Below are 21,878 nucleotides of genomic sequence, written 5' to 3' on the forward strand. Positions count from 1 at the left end.
GCTTATCCTGTTAGCTTGTTCTTAGAGAAGAGCTGTTCCCTGAGGTACAATTTATCCTTTTTAGAAACTCTCCTCCCCCAAGAAACTTGCAACAGTGGAAAGAACAAAAGTTGGGACTGTGTTTGAAGGAGAAATCTAACAAAAGTGATTGAGCAGCTGGATTCAAGGCTGCATGCAAAGGAAAACTTCTGGGATGCAGCCACTTAGTGTAAATGGTTGAGAAACCCTTGTCCCTCAAAAAGAGGGACTTCAGGAGACTTATAATGGTTGTTTTAGAGGTTTCCCCAATAGCAGCATTTCTCCAAAATGCTGTCGAGGTGGTGTTTTGAGAGTCACAAAAAGAAAATTAGGAATGGTTCTCTAACAGTCAGATTTTTCTGTTTTTTTCTCCATGGAAGTCATGGGGAATCTAGAGGATGTAAATGGAGCAGGGTGCTGGATGGGTGCAAGAGGTTTGAAAGACAAAGTCAAACCAAGAGCTTGCACAATGTAGGAGACCTTTTCATCCATGAAGACAGGGCTGCTGAGTCAGGCCTGTGGCTACGTGCACACCCAAGAAATACACATGTGCTGATAGAAAACAGATTTAAAAGGTAATCGTGAAATTGCTTTAGAGCTCTGGATGTGTTTGGAAGTTTGTGACTGGTTGTCAGTGATGTCATAACCATATTTATTATAGCTCATAAATGGATGGGTCTGACTGTTTTCCTTATTTTAATGTATAAATTGCAGTTTATAATGGCAATAAAACACTCCAGGCTGTGCATTTCAGGGTGATTATTGCATTTCTCAGGTGGTTAAAGTTACTCTAACTGCCTTTCAGCTCAGATTTCAATAGTATTTGCCCAGTGTTCAGGCCATTTTTACTTGTATTTTTATGTACAAACCTCAAATTAAAGTGTTTTATTGCTTTTTAATTAAAATGTTGAAGTGTAAAGAAGGAATGGTCGCAGGCAGATATCAAGTCACAGTAGTAGGTGTTTTGATGTAAGAGGGGAATGTATGAGAAGGGAGCTGGGGAGAGGAGAGGCTGCAGAGCCTGTCACTGTGTTTGGGTATTTCACAGGTACCCACTACTGGTTCCAGCAAACATGGGGTTGAAGAGAAGCATTTGTGAGCCAAAGGCACCAGAGTCTACCTCGTAAAATCTGGAACTGAGAAATTAGGGATTAAATGGCTGGGAACCCTCAATTAAGTGCTCAGCACCAATTTGACCTCCCGCTGGGGGCTGAGAAGAGCTGATGTTCCACACATGGTAGTTTGTGATGTCTCAGCTCATGGTGTTCCTGATTTTTAAGAGTGGGAAAAATGCTGCACTCTTGCTCTTTGAGGCACTGACCATCTCACCTGTGGCTGATGGTACAGGGCAGACTCCAAAACCAGTGGCAATAGAGGACTTTTAATGGAATGTAGTTATTCTGGAAGAAATAATTTCCTTGGTATGTGAGTGAATGAATTCACCAGTTTGGCCCATGTGCAGGGTGAAAGATCTGCTGGTTGAAATCCTTTTGGATGATGTCATGTCTAGTGCTTGCTCAAGCAAAGCACTGAAGTGTTACATGTATTTGCTGAGAGGTGGTCGCTGTCTGTGTGCTGAGGGAAGGATGGTCCCATAGAGAGGCGGCACTGCTCCCTGGTGTGGTGGGGTTGATGGATCCAGAGTGACATCATTCTTCACATCCTTCTTGACACAGGATTGTTCTTTCTCTTACCCTGGGATAACACTGAATCCTGGGCCAACCCACTGACTGTGGATTTGGCAGTTAATGGTTAGACTCAGTGGTCTTAGCCATCTTTTCCAGCCTTAATGATTCTATGATTCCACGAAGTGCTCTCTTGCTGAGGGTGCCTACCACCCTGCAGACCAGTGAGTCCCCTTCCTAGCTTGGTCCTACAACCTTCTGAGAGTGTTGAAGAGGAGTGGCACTGCAGGACATCACATCCACAATGCTCCTGCCCCTTCCTAAGGCTCAAAAACTGACACAAATCATAGTCAAGTCTCAGGTTTGGGGTTATATTTCAGCTCCATGAGCTTTCTTCTTGGGGCTGGGCCCTTGCAACACTTTGAGTATCTTGGTTTTTGCAGCCCATGGTTGCTGTGGGTTTTGATATCTGTACGCAGAATCACTGAATCATTTAAGCTGGAAGATCTCCAAGATCATCAAGTCCAACCTGTGACCAATCACCACTTTGTCAACTAGACCAGAGCACTGAGTGCCACGTTCAGTTGTTTCTTGAACACCTCCAGGGATGGTGAAAATAAAATCATGCCTATTTCCACAGGTAAGGGCATGAATATTATAAGTTTAAATTAAAGATTAAGCCTTTCATTAAAGAGGAAAAAACCTCCACCCAAACAGACCGAAACCCAACTGGTTTGGGGTCTAATTTTACACAAAAAAATGTACATAAAATAATTTTTTCAAAACAGTCTTTTTCCATTGTTTCCCCCATCTTTATTTCTATTTCTCCTGTGCAAAATATCCCCCTTGCAGACCTCCCCTTTCTTCCCATGCAAGAATGGAAGAAATGCTTAATGGGAAGCAAAGCACATTAGGAATATTAAGGAAAAATTACAGTATATACACTATGAAATGAAATGCATCTTTTGTGAATAAATCCCCCCAGAAATCTTATATTTCCAGGCATCCACTCACATACCTTCATGTAACAACTTATACATTCGTAAAACATTCATTGAAAGCAGCTCTGCAGTTTTATAGAAAACAACATGCCAGGGATGCAAGAATCTTGCCAGTTCTGTGAAAAATGACACCAATTAAAGCTTAAATTGCTTGTTTTCTCATAAGGTACATATTTTCATAACTTTGAAATCAAATAATTGCTGCTTTTATATTAAATACAATAAAACAAAAAGGATGCTAGTTTAGAGGAACTGCTACAAGCATTTTAATATAATTTTCCCACCATTTAAAGTCACAAAATATGGAAAACAAGTCAAGTATGCAAAGTTCCAAGGAGATAGAGAAACTCCTTCAGATTATTACATCATTTGTCTTTTGTGTCAGGAAATGTGTATGTGATTTCATTGTTTGATTAAATGCCAAAAAAAAAGGCATATTGCTCTTATCTAACTGATTACAGATTTTATTCATCTGAAAAAGTATTTGTTCGTACTTTGACGTTAGAAGGCAATATTTTTTTTAATGGTCCAAACAAGCATTTTCAAAAAAAACCCAAAATAATCCTAACTTCCCAGGCTTGCTTTTTATTTTGTATTAACAATGCACTGTACTAAAATTTCCCATACTGGAACACAGTCCCTAGTGGTTTTCAAGCTATAAACTGAGTAAACAGTCCCTTTCTTATTGAGTGTCTGTGTGAATGCATGTTGTTTCTGGAATACATCATATTCATTTGCAGAAACCCTGTGTATGGATCTTTAACACTTCCCCCCCCCCCTCTTTTTCCAAGGTACCTAAAATAATAGCTTTTTAAGACAACATTATGGTCGTGTAACTTGTGGGGAAAAGCACACTGTGGCTCACAATCTGAATTAAACTTGTGTCATTGGGGGTAAGTTTCATTTAAAATACCTGTCTCTGTTAATTATTCAATATGCTAATGCTGTGCTGCTGTACTATCTCTGAATTATGTTAGCATGTTTCTGGCAATGCCGTGCTAAGAATATAAGAAAATCAACTAAAAATATTTCCATATTGAGTTCCCTGTTTTTATAGTAAGTGAATATAAAGGTGGCACTTATCAGTGACATCTTTTGGACTCTCACCATATCAGGGTTGACAAACTGAGCTTTGCATAATGAAGAAACCTTAAAAAAACCCAACAGAAATAATTTGAGCAGAAACACGAAGCTTCATCTGGGGACTTCAAGGTCAGTTACCATTGGCCTGGCCTCCATTAACCCCCATAGGAAATCTTCAAGGATCCTTTTTTTATCTTGAGTGGGTGTTCCCAAACTATCAGTCTTTTTCTTTTTTTTTTTTTCCCCTCACCAAAACAGGGACACAGTTTCCTTTAAAAGACATGAATTTCATCTGGTAGAACATTTTAACAATGTTTACAAGCCACGGAGAAATTTGCAGAGAGAATGGTGATATTTTAAATTGCTCTATTAACAAAAACTCTGCCTAAATTTGGAAGAAGGAAAAAGATTTGAAAACTTAGTAAGCGATTAATAGTAAGATATTAAAAGACAACTAAGCGTTCTCAGTCACCGGGGAAAATAAACTGGTAGGGTATAATGAGATCCCTACAGTCTTGTGATCAATCCAAAGTAGCAAGAATGTAATACCAATGGGTTAACTAATTATATGTATATATTTAAAAAGTCTCTCAGTAGTCTGAATCATGTCCAATCTGAATACTGAGGATTACATGATCTATTATTAACCCATTAGTATTGCGCTCCCGGTGTTCTTTGGCAGTGAAAAACTCAAACAGGAATAAACTGTCTGAAATATGTGTCTTTTTAATAAAGTGGGTAATTTTTTTTTATTTTTTTTTTTTTTGTTGGGGAGGGAGAGTATATCTTATTTATAGTGTCATTTTAAACTCAAGTTACAACGTCTTAGATTTAAGAGACAGGCCAGTAATGCAGGCAAGGGTGTCTCCTGCAAGGAGACAGAGATTAATGCCATGTGTACTGATGATTCTCCACCACAATTTAGGATTCTGGTGGCGCCATGACGCCCGTTTTTTATGGTGGTTTGCCAAGAGAAAATTACTTAAACCAATTGTGAATGCATTCCTGTTATACTTTTACACAACCACATTTATGTACATAAATAGCATAATGAGTACTTTTTTAAATGATCTCTCATTCCAGATTCACCTACTTTGCATAAAATGTCAAGCGCAGGAAGGAGGGGAGTTGAGGTTTTGTTTGTGTTTTTTCTTTTTTTTCTTTTTCTTTTTTTTTTCTTTCTCTCTAACTGAGAAAAGTATATTCCCATGTGAAAACCTTTCTCCCCCGCTCCTTTTTTTCTCCATGACAACTGACCACAATTGAAGTAGATTCTTCTTAACATACTGTAATGTGAGAATTTTCTTCGGCTGGAGGGTGTTTTATTCCCTAAACTGAAAGCTGTTCTACTTCACTGCATAAAATGTGAACTTGAACATTAACATGGGTACCTTTACCAGGTAAAAACTGGTACAGGGAGAGCTTGAAGCCCTCAAAACTGTAAGTTTTTTAGACTTTACGGGTCTGAGGTTGAGAAAGGTTTGTAAACAGAAATGTTCTGAGCCTAACAGAGGATATTCAGATATCAAGGAGAATTTACACCAGGCAAACAGAGTATTTTAAAGCATTTTATCTAAATTCAGAACTGTTTTATCAATTTACTTGTGTATCACTATAGTTATTTATGGAGAATTTATCTTCTTGGTTTCAAAATTTTACAAAGAATGCATTTATTCTTTTTTTCCTTGATCTATGGAGAAGGGTTTCTGGAGTTGTCTATTTTATGGTGTTATTTTTGTGAGCCTGCTGTAGGTCAATAAAGCAAGATTTATTGGTGGCTTTTAGAAAAGTTGGTGTTCTAATAATTGTATTTTTAGGAGTGAGTTTCTTCGTTGCCTGAACCACTTAATCTGTCTCCATGATTTTGATTCTTGGTTGTGTTCCTGTTTGAAGGCAATTCTGAAGTGCGTGTTCATGCTGGGAGATGGAGCCCACAGAGCTGCTCTGTCCCTCAGAGGGTTTTGAAAACTCAAAATGAAATGAAGCATCCTGCTTGATATTTAATGGGAGGAGGGCTGTGTGTGAGGATGATGGGCTTGGAGGCTGCCTCTGCTTCTGGTTTGCTGTGCTCTGAAAGATTTGTAATTCTTTTAAACTCAGTGGCTTCCTACTGTGATTTTGAGAACTATGGTAATCAAGCCTGAAGCATTTGAATGACAATGTTGTCATGTTTAAATATTAATTTGACTGGAGCAGATAGAGATATAATGCTGTAACTGGGAGAAAATAGTATCTGTATATAAATAAGGTGTTTGTCCAAGGCCAAAAAGAACATTCTCCCTTAGTCCTTAGGCATGGATCGTTCTTGGTCTGACATGTGGTGTGGAGGGGTCTGATAAATAATCTTTAGTAAGAGTTACAGTTTTTGTGAAGAACTATGTCAAGGTGTGCTCTGGAGAGGGAGGTTTTTGGTTTTCTTTCAGCAACAAATAAGGGGCTGTTCACGTGAAACTTGTGCAGAGCAGTTGATCCACCCATGTTTCTGTTTTCATGGTGCTCATGGTGGGGAGGTGTTTAAGCAGGTTGCACCACACACAAAAAAAAAAAAAAAAGGTGGTATTCAGTATATCTTTATGTGCTCTTTAACATAATATTTTGGTTTGGAAATTAGAGATTGAGTTAAAATTATTACCTATAGCATTTGAAAAGTAATTTCCTCTTGATGTGCAGTTAAGGTCAATGTTTACATATAACTTCGGCGTCATAATTTTTACTGCTCCGTGTGGTTCCTGCAGTTCATACATCCAGTTGTATCAATACTGGGTGTTACACTGGTGCAAATACATGGAGTGGTCTTGGAAATGCACTTTCTCTGAAAATTTGAGAAGTATTCCAGTGAAAACGAAGAAGGGGTAGGACATTAAATAGTTTGGTAACCAGGGCAGGAGAAGAAGTTTTCTGGCAACTGAGGGAGAATTATTGGCACTGGGAATGGAGAGGGTCTAGCAATGTGGAAGGAGAGAGAGAGGATTTTGGAAAAGACATGGAAGGGCCAAGTACACAGGACAGAGAGGTCAAGAGGAAGATTGGCAGGAGAGCAAAAGAGTTTGCCTCCAGAGAGAAGCAGAAAGGGATGACTTCCTAAAATAGAAAGTCCAAAGAGTATCATCAAAGGATTCAGCTGTGGGAAACCTGTCCAGCTAAAGAGGCAGCAAGTCTCAGATGTTTATTATTTTTTGGAATGCTGCAAGATGTAAAGCAGTCAACTTCATTAAAAAAAACCAAAAAAACCCCAAAAAACTCACAACCCCCTCCAAAGAACAAACTAACAAACCCCCCCCCCAAAAAAAAAACAAACAAAAAACCCCCCATGTTTAGCTTCAGACTAACAAATTTGCCTTTCAGATTTTCTTCAGAATATTTCTGTTGCAGTTCAAGAAGTCCCAGGCTAGAACTCCAAGTTATCTCAGGATCTCAATGTGTCTGGATCAGAAACACACAGCTAGTTGAAAATGAGGGTAAGGGTCTGTTTTTCAGAAATATGGAGCCTTGTAAGAAGGAAAAGTTATAGTTTAAATTATCAAATATTAAGGATGGCCCAGTCTGACTCTTGCCACTGGGTGAAATTTTCAAACTTATTCATATTTAACTGCTAAAGTACCTTTATGATCACCTGTCTTATACATGTCGGTATTTATGTTAGCCTGAAAAGTCAGGTCTTGTTGCTAAACTTTTGTACCAACAAGTAATATCTGTTGTTTTCATGAGTGTGTGAGATAATACAGTGTACATCAGCTGCTGCTGTTGGGGAAACATTGACTTGTGATGTAATTATGCTTGATAGCTTGATTAATTCACTGCTTTGTTTCTTCTTGCTTTTATAAAATTGGTTTCTGTCAGGTTTGAAGTATACTAGCTCAAGAACCTAAACATGGATCATACTTGCAAAGTCAGCTGTACAAAAGTCTTCACTTAATGAACATGTTTACTTTACTTTTGTGCTACTATAAATAATGTCTAATGTAAGTTTCTGAGGTCCAGGGTCCCTTTCCCAGAGGAGAGGTAGTCCTGGCACAGGAATTGAGAAAGTTAATACATTGCTGCTTCTGCTGAGGGCTCTGCAGCTTTATATGAAGTACTCTTTATACTACCTTACTCAAGGAAACTTCCAATTTTTGGCTGTCAAGTGTATGGAGAGGACACATATAAGATAAAGCAAGGGTTGGATGTTTATGGGAATTATTCCCGTATCTACCATGAAGCATTAGGGCCTCTACCTCATGTCCTGGTTTAAGAGGGAACTAAAAATATCTAACTCTAAAGCACAAAATATTTGTTTGACACCTGTCATACTACTACTGTAGCCCCATAAAAATTTGATACTACAGTTTTAATCGACTTTTATATCCAGAGTAAAGAGAAGAAGTTACAATTTTGCCAAAATACGCATTGAAGTCTTGAGCTCTGTGATGAGAGTTTTAACATTTCAACATTGCTATGTAAAGAAGGAAAAGAAATTCAAAATGCCCTTGTAAGGAAACATCTGTTTACTGATGGTGCCTGGCTATACCAAAGTCAGTCCTGTGTGCTGGGCTGATTAAGACAGTATTTCAGAGGGCAAAATATTTTGATGAATTTTACTACATTTAACAGAAGGTAATACTGGAGACTGATGTGTGTCTAAGTTCCTGAAAACTGGATGAGAATTGTGCTGTAGAACAATAGTCCTAGACCAATAATCCTAGAATATAATACCTAGATTGCTTTCAGTGGGACTAAAGCCCACATTTGCTTAATTTATCTAGAATTTCATGAAGTTTTGCACCTCATCTCCCTGCCAACCTCCTCTGTGCCCACTGGAAATGATGCCCCATGGCTGAAACATGGCACAAGGAGTCACCCGAATGCACCTCTCCAAGAGAGCCAGCCACCTTCCTACACCCACACAACCTTCTTCAGGAAGCTGATTGTGAACATTTCACACGAAATATTTTTTACAGGTGATAAATGTAAGCATTTACTATTTCTTGTTTGAGGAGCAGGGCTTTCAGGGAGGGCTCTGGGAAAGCAACATGAACTGAGCCATATACTGTCACATTCAGCTGAAACAGCTGTTTGTTGTACAGCCTCTCCTCTCTGCTTGGACTATTGCCATGGATGATTTAAGCATGTTTGGAGTCCTGGTGGATGCAAGAGTCTTGCTGGGCCATCTCTGCTGGGACCAGTGACGGAAGAGGGCATCAGTCGTACTCTCCAGTTGGCAAATTCATGCAAGGCAAGGAACAGGGAAATTAAAATCTAATGCTCTTAAAATGGGCAGCCTGACGCATAATGGAGATGGGGCACCGAGCCTGGGTATGTCAGGGACATAATTTTAACACAACAAGACACATGTAACCAGGCATGACACATTGGTGTGCTGACACGTGAACCGGTGCATCCGAAACAAAGGCAATTTACTGAAAATCATATAGATTCCCCTCGCCCTAAACAAATTTCAGTTTAAAAGATTTCATGATTAACAGGCTTTCTAGAACATTTGCAACTTTCTGGAGAACGAGCCTTTTATTTTTATTTTTTTTTTTTAAAGTAAAGAGTTAAATGGAACACACACATTGCCTTTGAAATGTAGCCATAGGAAGGTCATATATTTGGGTGTTACATATTAAAATATTGATTTTTTTAGGATATAAAACCCCTGCTTATAATAAATACAATGCAAGTCATAACCTTTATAATAAAAATATTCCAGTGTTCCACAGTAAAGGGTCATTAACATTGCTAAACTGTAGAATTTGATCATTAGTGGAGGATACTATGTTTTGTTTTTAATAGGGCAGTGATTTATATAGAAACTTATTAAGAAGCAAGATATGGCTCATTTCTGATCTCTCTGACATGCTTAAAAGATGTTGCAAATTAAGAGATTGATCCTGTAGATGGCTGAGTTGATAGGAAGAAATGCCAATAAGCAAAGAGCTCACTCTGTCACTGGCCTGTACCTTGCACATCAGTAGATATACAGCACAATGTGGGGATAACAGAGATGGTGAAACTGTCCTGATCCCAGCCATTCCAGACTTCCTATACTTGATGGAAAGTCAGGCATATGATTCTTTCTTTTTTTTTAATTCTGGATGAATGGCTGAGGTTTTTTGTTTTTTTTTTTTTTTTGAAGTGGAGAAAGCTTCACCCCTTAGGATGCACTGGGATGTTCTCCCTTGAGGTGCTGGCTTTGTACCCTCTTGTACTCAATGTGTGTGGCCAGATGTTGTGATGGGATACCTGGGGAACTGGGAACATTGGGAAGGGCTGATGGTGAGCAAAGGTGAGAGGGGGCATGGCTACAAAACTGAACTACAGCAGGGAAATTGTGTCTATCAGACACTGGCTCTGGAGAGAGGACAGGAGCTCATGAGCCTCCTTAATGGAGAAAATGGACTTTGATCATCCTTGTGGGTACCTTCTACCTCAGGGTGTTGTATGATTCTAAGTGTCCAAAATTCAGCCACACAGTGCTAAGGGGAATTCACATGAGTGGCCATATCTGATAACTTATCATGAGTTTAAATAATTAATTAATTTAAATGGCCCAAAGTGCAGTGTTCTATTTTTCCTGGAGTGGCTCAACCAGAAGGTGTGTGCTGGGAGAGTCTTGGCTCCCATCATCACCACTGCTGTTCCCAGAGCCATTCCCAGTGGCAAGAAATAGTGTCCCATACAAGTGTGACATGGAACACCTGCCTGGAACATGGACCTGCCTGTAGTGCTACGACATCCTGACATGGGCATTGCTGAGGTCTTTGGGGGCTGAAGGACACTTGGGGTGGCAAAAACAAACCAGGGGCACCGAAAAGAGAGGAGTACCACATGGGAATTTAAATAACTGCTGGAAACAGGGAGTTATTGGCAGAAAAAAGACTTGCCTTCCTATAAATGCCTTTATGTGTGCAAATCTGTGGACAGTGTGAGGGAAACACACAGTTGTAAGTTACCCAAGAAAATTTCATAGAGGAGAGCAAAATCTTCCTGTGCCAGAATGATCCTGCTACACATGCAGTACTTATTAATGTGGGTGAGTTTGGTCTGAGGGTTTTTTTAATTTTTTTTTTTTTAGGTAGTGTATGTTTTTCATTATTTTAATTGGTGAAAAGTTTGATAAAAGCGAATGTACACTTCACGTGGCAAAGAACATGCTACAGCTTTTTTATTCACATGTGAAACCTGCTTATATGTCACTTTATATGATTTTTCTTTTTAAATTTTATTAGCTGAATTTTAGTGCTCATTAAAGTAAAAGTGATAGCAACCAGGTGCATTATGGGGTGGATGACACAACCCTGCCAACACACCTACGTGAATAATTCCCACATTTCCAGCCTCTGCCATTTGTGCAGGACCAGGCAGCTGTTTTGTGCTTTTGATACATTGAAGGCTCTCAGGCAGACACCACCAGTCTGATTTTGAGACTGTAAAATATATCTCATTCCTCTTCACTGAAATACTGATATAATAATAAGAAACAAAGAAAATGATGTTGTTCGCGGATTTTACAATTTTGTTGATGTGATTTTTCTCTGATGTTTTTCAGTTCTAATTAAATAAATTAAGAATTAAAAAAAATAATAAAATATAGCCAACCCCCCTACTTCACCTGCTTTCTGGCTCAGATATTTGTAAGCTTTCCCATGGCTGTTCAAATACAGGGAATACCAGTTTGTCTATTAAAGAATTAACAATAAATATATGCATTTATGAGGATAGTGAGGTACAAACTTCACCCCGTACAGTCACTTCTGCCTGTACCTACATGAGCCTGTTACTGCTTAAAATTTTCTATATTGTTTTTATTTTTTTTCAGCACCTCAACAGAGTGAAGCAAAGACTTTTCCAACCTGAGTTTAAAAAAAAAAAAAAAAAAGAAGAAAATGAAAAAAAAAAAAAAATAAACCCAGAAAAAGCTTTATATTCTTTTTTTCCTGAAGCCTTTGATCCTGACTCTCCAGCCGTGGGAACCAGGGGAAGTCATCTCCCGTGAACTGTGAGTAGGAAGCTGCGAGGGAATCAGCAGATGAGTTTGAACGTTAGGCCTTGTTTATGCTGGGGATTAAGTCATTTGTGGTCAGTACCCAGCGCAGCTGGGCTGCTGCAGGCTCCCAGCTCACATCAGATGACATGCAGGGAGAACCAGGGGCATGTCTGGTGGGGGCATTTCACTCCCTGCCGGATCGGGGTGAAGCCCGACAGGAGACAACCTTCTGTACCTGGTCCTTGTGTTTCCAACGTGTCAGGCTGGAGCAGCGCTCCTTGGGCGAATGGAAAGCTCCAGAGAAGAAAGGGTTCTGAAAGGGATTGATCAAAACCATAATTTTATGGGTGTAGCAATAAACAGCCCAGCCAAGCCTGAGCTGCAGAAAAGCTCAGCGGCTGCTACTCCGTGTTTCTCAAGGTCCTAAAGGAAACAACAATCAGCAGATAGGGAAGGGAAGGGGGGAGAAATGCCTAAATTGCTGCAATGCTCTGTCTGTGTGACCATTTCAAACATCTGCCTGCATTCGGGAGTATCTTGGGTTGTGCTCTGAAAGTTTAAGATGTTTTCCAAAGGTGATTTTATTGTCAACTACTATTAGGGCAGATTTATTTTTTTCTAGGAGGCACATGGTTAACATCTTTCTGTGCTTCTAAATATAAACTCGCTTCCCAGTAGTATTATCCAGGTCTCATTCCTTCTCTATTTCTCTTTTTTTTTGCTCCTCTCCCTCTTTCTCCCTCTGCCACTGCCCGTGTGCATTTGATGAGGCTCTGAGTTACAACTGGACTCTGAGAGGATGGATTGCTGTTGTGATCCGGGCCAAGTTGCACCAAAACTCTCTGTAAAGTTTTACTTTCGTGGAGTGCTATATAGTGACTTTTTATGTGTCTAAGAAATGGAAACATTTTGTCTCGTATAAAAAAAAAAAAAAAAGAAATATTTTTATACTGTGCTCCATTCACAGACCACATCAGAGGTATTCTAAGAATAGAATAGATCAAATATATTTTATGGAAATATAATGAGAAAAGGATGTGTTCCCAAAACTCACTCTGAACAAAGGAATGCAACATAGTCAGGAATACTTTAATGCGCCTAACAATTTTCTCATGTGAAAGGCTGAAGGAACAGCCTTGGTTTGAAGAAATCTTCCAATTCTCCCCAGGCACCCTGAACTTGAAATCAGAACTAGGAAAGCTATATATTACAAAAAAGAAAATGTATGGAAAAAGTGACTGAGGGCATTAACCATAAAAGACGTTTTGAAAAGAAAAATAACATCAATATGAAACATTTTGTCATGTTTCATTTCATTGATCATATATTTATTTTATGTGCTCTGGAGCGCTGAAGCTTAGATGTAACTACATTTCAGGAGCCTCATATTAGACCTGTCATTCTCTTTGTGGTGAAAACTAAATAGCGAGGAAAAAAAATAAAATAGATTGCAATTATTAGATTTGGGTTAGATTCCATTGGATTCTGCTTAAAAACTTCAAAAATGGAACCTGGAAAAAGAGACATTACATTAACAGCTATTAAAGACTCTGCCTATGTGACAGATAGAGAAGTGGGAGGTACACCTACAATGTAAAATAATGCATCTTTTCACAGTAAATGCAATATGTTCACCTTAAATAGGCTTGTAATTAAACCTGCCAGTGTTGATTAGATCAACCATGCAGGAAAGATGCATTTGTATTAGTTCTAATTAAATCTATTTTAGACAAGTTGAAGTTACAGATTGTTTTTTTCACTCCCCAATACAATAACATGTATTTCAGATGCTGCATGTGGCTCCCCAGCTGTACAGATCTCTGCTTTAAAAGGCTCAGTTTTTTCTGTAGCTGGTCTCTGATACCAGGTTACTTCTGCCTCAGGTCTGGACTTCTTTCCTTGGCAAAAGCTGTAATGATTTAAAGTTGGATTGTTACAGAAACACGATGGATGGAATCAGGGCACTGTGAGCACTGTCAGAAATTTGTTTTAGCATTGACAAGGAAAAGGAAAGCATTTCTTATAACTCAGGCTCTTGAGTCTTAATGTGTTTTCTAATAAATATAAAGTTGGTTTAGAAGTTCGTAGTGAAGTGGGGTAGGGAAAGCATGAGCTCTGTCAGGCCCTGGCACGTTCTTGCCACTTTCTCCAGTGCTGCACAACATTTCTCACACTCAGCATCTTTGAAGGTTGCTGGTACAAAGCCCCACTGAGTGTTTTCAGAACTCCCTGTTGGAGTCTGACACTCTGTTAGAGCTAAAAGTTATATTCTTCTTGAATTGTCTGAGATGGGGATTTGACCCTAAGTGGATATTTTCAGACATATTAAGCAATGCAATCTAGGAATGCCAATGAAGTCCCACCGTAGTTGTAATTTATTCTGTGGCATTTTGTGCAGTTCAGATCTCTGAGCAGGCTTTCAAAGGTGTAACTGCAGGGGAATATTATCAACCTTTCTCTCAGCTCCTCATCCATCCTCTCAGTGCAGAGAAGATTACAGGTAAAAAGGGAAAGTGGGGTGGTCAGAGCCTTTTGTCTCCTCTCTGGTGCTGAACCTGTTGGGCTTTTGGACCTTCTCCTTGTCACTATCCTGATGGCTTCAGGTGGGCAGGTGCCAAACCCCTTTCTCCAAGGCAGGATGTGTCTGGAGCACAAAGGTCCGTCGCTGGGGATATCTCTGGGATGAGGAGTTGGCCAGAGATGCTGATTCACCTCTGGGCACAGAGCTGCTCTGCTGCTTTGTACCTCTCCTTGATCACTAGTGGGTCAGGATTGGTGCTCGTGGCTCTGTGAGTGCCAGACTTTCTTTCTGAAACAAGCCAAGTCCCCTGAAAACTTTGAGGAACTCAGGGTGCTGTGTTTTGTCTTGTAACACAACTGGAAAAAAAATAACCTATGCTATGTTTTCATATTGATTTTCCTTCTCTTGGTGCAACATTTTCAATTTAAATGGCAGCAGACTGAGGCACAGAATGGGATGGAATGCTCTGAACTCCACAACTGGGAAAAGAGCCTGGTTTTCTGATTTTGTGTCCATGTTATCCAATTAAATTTTGTCACTGTCCTGTGATTTCATGTCCAGTGCAGTATTGCTTCCACAGAAGAGCTAATTATGGAATAAGATAAGTATGAAAGTGCCCATATTTAATTAATACTATATAGTATAGACAGGAAGAAGATTTTTTTTCCCTAAAATTGTTTTAATTAACATGAAAGCAAAGCTTCTGCTGACTTTTTATTGTCTCAAGATAGAGAGAAAATTATTTCATGCTACTATTGGACTATATTTAACTACCAACTCTCTATCTACAACAGAAAAAATGTAAAATTAGTTTATGTTAGATTGTATTGCTCCTTTTTATCTCATAAGGGTTTCCTTCAAGTGCCATTAAATAATGATATAATCTTTAAAATATTAGTTATCGGATGATAAATGTTTAATTTTTGTTGCTTGGTTGCGTGTTCTGTCCTTTTTACACTTCTTAGCCAAGGGAGAAATCTTCTACCTTCCAGAAACCTGATATTTTGGACCAAATCCCTCTTGGAACAGGTTGTATGCTGCCCTTTTCAAAATCAAGCTATCAGAAGATGCCCTTCAGCAGAAGTGTTAAGAGGACTTGGTGAGCTTAACATGTTTCGCCTGCTTAATTTAATTTGGAAAAATTCAACCAGAAAATGAAGTTATTAACAGGTTGGTACATTCAGAGATAAGATGATGTCACAGGAAAGCAGTCAAGTGGGCTGCTTGTCAAAATATAAAATATGTATCTGTCAGAATCAAATGATAGATAAGCTGTGGCTGGGTGTAGGATGTAGTGAAAATAGTGTGCTAAAAATTGAAACCAAATCCCACCAGTCTGGAGCACAAGCATTTAGTAACTATTGTGGTGAACAGAAATACAACAATTCTGGGGACATGAACTGTGCTGCTGAAGCATGGTATGTGTAATTTTTTGGTACCAGTAGCCAGAGCCATGTACATCACAATTAGACCTCAAAGAAACAGGAGACCTCCAAAGTGTGGCTCTTTCAGCAGGTGGATGCTGGATCCAACTCTGGCATTCACAATATAAGAAAAATGTGGACCTGTTCAAGCAAGTCCAGAAGAGGGCCAGGAAGATACTCTGAGGGCTGGAGCCCCTCTGCTCTGGAGCCAGGCTGGGAGAGCTGGGGGTGTTCAGGAGGAGAAAAGGCTCCAGGGAGAACTTAGAGCCCCTGCCAGTGCCTAAAGGGGCTCCAGGAGAGCTGGAGAGGGACTGGGGACAAGGGATGGAGGGACAGGACAAGGGGAAATGGCTTCCCACTGCCAGAGGGCAGGGTTAGATGGCATATTAAGGAGAAATTCTTGGCTGTGAGGTTGGGGAGGCCCTGGAACAGGTTGCCCAGAGAAGCTGTAGCTGCCCTATTCCTAGAAATGTCCAAGGGCAGGTTGGATGGGGCTTGGAGCAACCTGGTACAGTGGAAGGTGTCCCTGCTCGTGGCAGAGGGGTTGAAACTGGATGACCCTTAAAGGTCCCTCCCAACCCAAACCATTCTAGGATTCTATAACTGAAGCTGGGACATCATATTAGCTCAGGTATGCCAAAATGAGGATTAATAAATCTTTCCCTGAGTAACTAGAGCACATTTAAGGCCTTAAAATGTGAAAATCATCTGTCTAGCCAATGTAACAAACCTTTCTGTGTTAGAGACGTCAGATCAAAGAGAGGAGTCTCCAGTGTATTCTCCAGGAACATGTACATGTCGTGTCCATCACAGACCTCTTCCTGTATTCTGGCTTGTCATCTAAAATAACTGGCACCAGGAGCTTAAAGTCAATAAACTTGGGAATTTTAAATGGCAATTTGGAGTCTCATATGAGCAAAACAGAATAGGCTACTTAGCAAGGAATGCAGTCAAACTCCCAAACACTATGATGGCAAAATGGAAGAAATACCATTGTAATAAAAGCCAGTATTGTGTTATCACTGAATTTGGGAAAATGATCCCACTTATGTGGAACTTCATTCAATGTAAGTTGCAAAACTGAGCTTAAAGGCTGTAAACTCTTGGGGACAGCTCATGAAACGTCTCTGTTTGCTCAGGATCTTTCATGATGCAGAGTTTAATTGTGACTGGGAATTCTCAGGACTAACAGAATACAAATAGTAGAAGCTCTAAATAAAATGCTGCTCTTATATTTAAAGGTCAGAAGGGACTAATCTGACCCTTTGATCTATAGGCCATAGGGCTTTGTTCACTAATACCACCATGATATTTCCAATTTATACTCTACCTTAAATAGTTCCTAAAGCCTCAGCTCAAGAAATAATCTTACTCAGGAAAGAATAAGTTTTAATTTGTTGTTCTATTGTAATTTTTTTCCAGTATTTAAAATATTTCTCATTTAGATTTCTTTAACCTTAACTTCTGACCTTCAGACTTTGATGGTTCTTCTTTATGTTTGAATAAATTTAACTTGAATCAAAACCCTTCTCTTTTATATGTGAAACAGGTGGAGCTTACATCTGTAAGGGTTCTTAAAAATTATAGGGTGATTTTTGTTTGTTTGTTTGTTCTCCTAAGTAAATACCAGGGGTCTTGCCAGACTTTTTTTTCGTGTGTTAATGCAGAACTGATTTTGTTTGTTGGGGTTTTTTTTTGATTTTTTAAATATTGTTTTTCATTTGTAATGACTTCCCCAGTGCTGTACACAGAGGAGAGAGTAATGCTCTGCTGCTAAGTGTTATCCTCCATTTTATGCACTCAAGGATCACATTTTCCCTTTGGAACTTCGTGCTGTTGGCATTATATGTGCTGTACTTACTCTGTATCACCCTAATTTTTTATTCATCAGCAATTGTACTGGTGATACAGAATGATCTATGTTGCTGCTGTACACATGTTTGAAACATCACAGATATGTACCAACTTTTAAAATGGAACATGTCCATTTTTTGGTTAAAAACTGCAAATAAATCATAAATCTCCCAGCATGAAGAGCTCTGTTTTAGACTTGTGTAACGACAATGCTCTCATAATTGAAAGGAAAAAAGGAAAAGGAAATTTGGGAGACTATTAGTCTACATGTGGCATACTTTTTTTCCCCCTGGATTGAAAATAAATAAAAAAAAAAAAAATCCAATGACACATTTGGGTTGAAAAACTGTTTGCTGCACATGTTTTAGATGTGTGGGTTTATTACGCAGATCATGTGTCTCAATTAGGTAATTTATATTGTGTTATCCAAAGAAGATGTTTTTGTTCAGTTGGATACACAATGAAAGTTTCAAGAAAACTCATTAATCCTGTATTTACAGAGATCGGTGCATGGGTGTGGAATAGCAACAACTACAAATGTATCTCTGTGTGCTGAGACAGAGACCTACTAGATTACGTCCCCTGGAGAATTGGTCTTGGTGTATATATATATATATATATATATATATATATATATATATACACACACACACAAAGTATAGGTAAGAATGAGTCATATTTTTAGTAGGATTTTTTTTTTTTAATTCTCTTACTGAATCTAAATATATTAGACCTTTCCACCAGGTAAATTTTAAAGCAAAAGCAAAAATCTTAATGATAAATAAAACTAATCTCAGTGAGGAAAGTTCAGTCATTTTGTTGTCTTGGACAGTTTGGCCCCCCTTGGGCACTGATGTTTCGGAGGGGTAATGGCAACTTGAAGGTGAGATCTCCTGACCTTTTTTCCTCCTTCCCACAAGACCTTGATGTTTCTTAAATGAGTGTTTTGTTTCCTTGTGCCAATCTGACACTGTTCATCCAGAAACTGGATGTAGTTATCACTGGTTACGCTAATTGAGATTTCTTAGTTTCTCTTCCCCTTTGTCATTAAGCTGGATTTGAGCTTCACATACCCTTGCAATTACTTTGAAATTCCAAGTCTCCTTGCAACTACTCTGAGAAATCTGAAAGCTAAATGATTCCCAAGTTTAAAATAGGATGTTCCCCAGTTGAAAGGCAAAAAAGCAATATTGTTATATTTGTATTCTGATGAAATTCATTATGTACAATATAATTTGTGTCTCCATAACAATCTACTCTTCTTCAATTAGGGATTAAACCAGATACTGTATTTTCTCCAGATCTTTGTGTAGTGATTTTTTTTTTCTTCATTGAGAATACAGAAGAAATTTGAAGTGTGTGTCACTGGCAGTAGAATACAAGTTTGCAGAGTTTTCCTTCTGTTTACTGTAAATCAACTACAGAACAGCAACCTGTGGCATTAGTCCAGGAAACTTGAGATTATGAAGTTAGGAAGAAGAAAGATGAAAATCATGTTTATAAATCATGATGAAGATCTTCCTTGCTATGCAGTGACAACCTGCTCCAGCTTTCTTTGAAGTCAACAGCAAAACTCCCACTGGCTTTTGGCAGGAGTTGGCTCAGACCCTAATTTCCCACATTTGTGCCCAGTTTGGGGTGGGATACAGAGAGACACAGTGCAGGCAGAGGGCTGCGACTAATGGGATTGGTGCAAGGATCTTGGATGCAATGGGAAATGCAGATGAAGCAGTGAAGTTATTAGACTGATTCCCTGATTCATGGGAACCCAAGAGGACTGGAAATGGTGCCATGTTGATGGCCAACTCGCTGATGTGTTATGAACCCAAGTTATTGTCCACAACTCCATTCCTCTGAGCAACATCTGAAGTGTAACCTAGGAGAAATCTGTTGTAATTTGCTCTCCTCCTCTCTGTATTTATAAGCCTACAACTTTGTAAGTTTTTACTGTGGGTGGACAAGCAACATCCACTCATATCAAAGAAGATGCAAGTACAGATAAATATAACATTATACATTCATTTTTATATAACTTATGCAAATGTATGCGCAAGTTAGTCACAGTCCCCAGGCTGGCAACAGATAGCTGATGTGGCCATTGTTGTAGCTTATTTTGGACACCAGTGTTGCTGGATGGTCCTGCTGCCTTCAAGCAGAGCTTTGCATATGTAAGTTTGTCTGCTAGACAAGGTTTGGCTGCATGGAGGTGGCAGGATGGGACAGAGAAGGGCTCAGTCACTGCAGTTGTTCATCTCTACTGCTCAGACAAGCTGCATGTGGAGGCTCATGTTTTTTCTCCTGAGGGCATCAGCAAGAAGGGTTGAAGTCTGAAAACTGAGGCACGAACCATGAGGAGCTGGATTCTGCATGGACTGTGGCCCTCACTGGCATTCACAGAATAGTTTGGGTTGGAAGAAACCTTAAAGATTGTCCAGTTCCAACTCCCTGCCACAGGCAGGGACACCTTCCACTAGACCAGGTTCAACCATCTCCTTGCTCAGTGCCTCAGCCACCTCCTGTGACAGCGAGATTGTTGGTCTCCATCTTTTAAATTAAAAAAAGGCATCTTTTACCCCATCACATCATTGTTTGCTCCAGAAATGGCTGGTTTTTCTCTAGCACTTGCTGTTAAGTACTAACTGACCATCTTAAAAACCAAATCAAAGACTGTAGAGACAGCAGCTTATTGTTCTTGTTCTATGTGAACTTATCTGTTCCCCAAAGACTAAACAGAACAAAAAAAGGACAATTTTGGTATGCCGGGTTCAATTGTCCAAATTAGTATTCTTAATGTTCTTCCTTATTTTAAACATCCATGAATAACTTTGTCCCTACTGCTTAGATTATAGATTTTAGTGTATGAATTTTAATAATTCTAATTAATGGTGCTATCTTTATTATATTACTTTGTACTTGGGTTCACTCTTTCATCACAAGATCTCAAAGCACTCTATTAAGCTGCACCAAATCTTTGTAAAGTAGATGAATTTTAGCCTATTGAGTTTATGTACCGGGTAAGTGTAGTAAAGGGAATGAACAGTTTTTCCAAAGTTCATTTCAGAGCTTTGCATTGATTCTCTGCAATATTTAAACACTGGGAAAATTAGGCTCTAGAAAACTTGACTCCCACTTCTACCCACTAAATTATGAATCTCTTTACTCCCCATATTGAATTTCAAGTAATCTTTGAAAAAATTTGTATTCGTGAGTCTTCAAATATGAATAGTGATAATTATATCAATATTATTAATATGCACCATTAAAAGAAATAAATCTACATTTGCAAAGCTTTGATGTGCTTACAAAAACTGAACTTTTAAATGAAAGTATGTTTTTAAATCATGTATGTTTTACAGAAATCTATTAAGACTAGTCTCACAAAGATCTGCGTACGCTCAGAGCAATGATTCATGTGTTCCTGCACTGAGGCCCTGAGAGCATCATAGGTGTGTGATGGGACAAACCTGTTTAGCACCTCACAGGTTGTTTCTCAAGCCAGTTGTGTTATGTTTCCTCTTCTTTGTTAATTCTAGTAATATTTTGTATGTGTTTTTTCTCTATATATATTTTATGTGGTTTTTATGGTGCTGCAGTTGTGGGCTGTGAGGATTACCACCTCAAGAATGTGTCTGCTAATTCTACACCAGATCTCTGTGGTGAGCTCTTTTCTCTGATAATCTTGCCTTTCAAACCCACCAATTATTGTAGATAGTGCAGTACTTTTCTTAAAAGTTACATGCGTCCTCCCCTCCTTTCCTACTTCTTCACAACACCAAGGTGAGAGCTGGTCACTCACCACATGGATTTCCTCCTTAAGGAGCATCTTCATACTTAAACCTTGTTAGATCAAACTGGAACATCATTTCTCTTTCTCTTCCATTTGGACATTTTAAGACTCTTACTTAGCTGGTTTAAAAATAATAAAATTATGACCTTTAGTTGACATTCTAAGCTTGCTGTGCTTTATATTTTGAGGTTGCTGCCTAGGCAAATCAGGACTAACTGAACTGACTAATTCAGAGTGCTTGCCTCCTTTTAATGCTGGGTTTTTTTTCTTTTTTTGGTGTTGGGAGTTGCAGTCTAAAGGAGCATGTTTAAGAGCTGGTCTCTGCCCAGGCTGCTGAAGGCAGAAAGTCACTGACAGAGGAGCAGAAATGTTTTGAAGAGCAGTGTTGGTCTCCCTGTCTCTTTTGCTCTAACCACCAACAGCTGGAGAACAGGCAGCAGAGAGGCAAGAGGATCACATCTCATGGACATGTGAGCATAGGCTTCAGGCTTAGCAAAGTTTCCAGGGGAAAGGTACAGGTTTTTGTTGCCTTTACTTGAATTTCTGTATTTAAATGGAATGGAAGTTTTTAAATTCTCGTAGAAATATTTGTCAAA

This window comes from Manacus candei, unplaced genomic scaffold (genome assembly GCF_025592945.1).
Source record: "Manacus candei isolate 608988 ecotype Guabito, Panama unplaced genomic scaffold, ASM2559294v1 h1tg000077l, whole genome shotgun sequence".
Classification (NCBI taxonomy): domain Eukaryota; kingdom Metazoa; phylum Chordata; class Aves; order Passeriformes; family Pipridae; genus Manacus; species Manacus candei.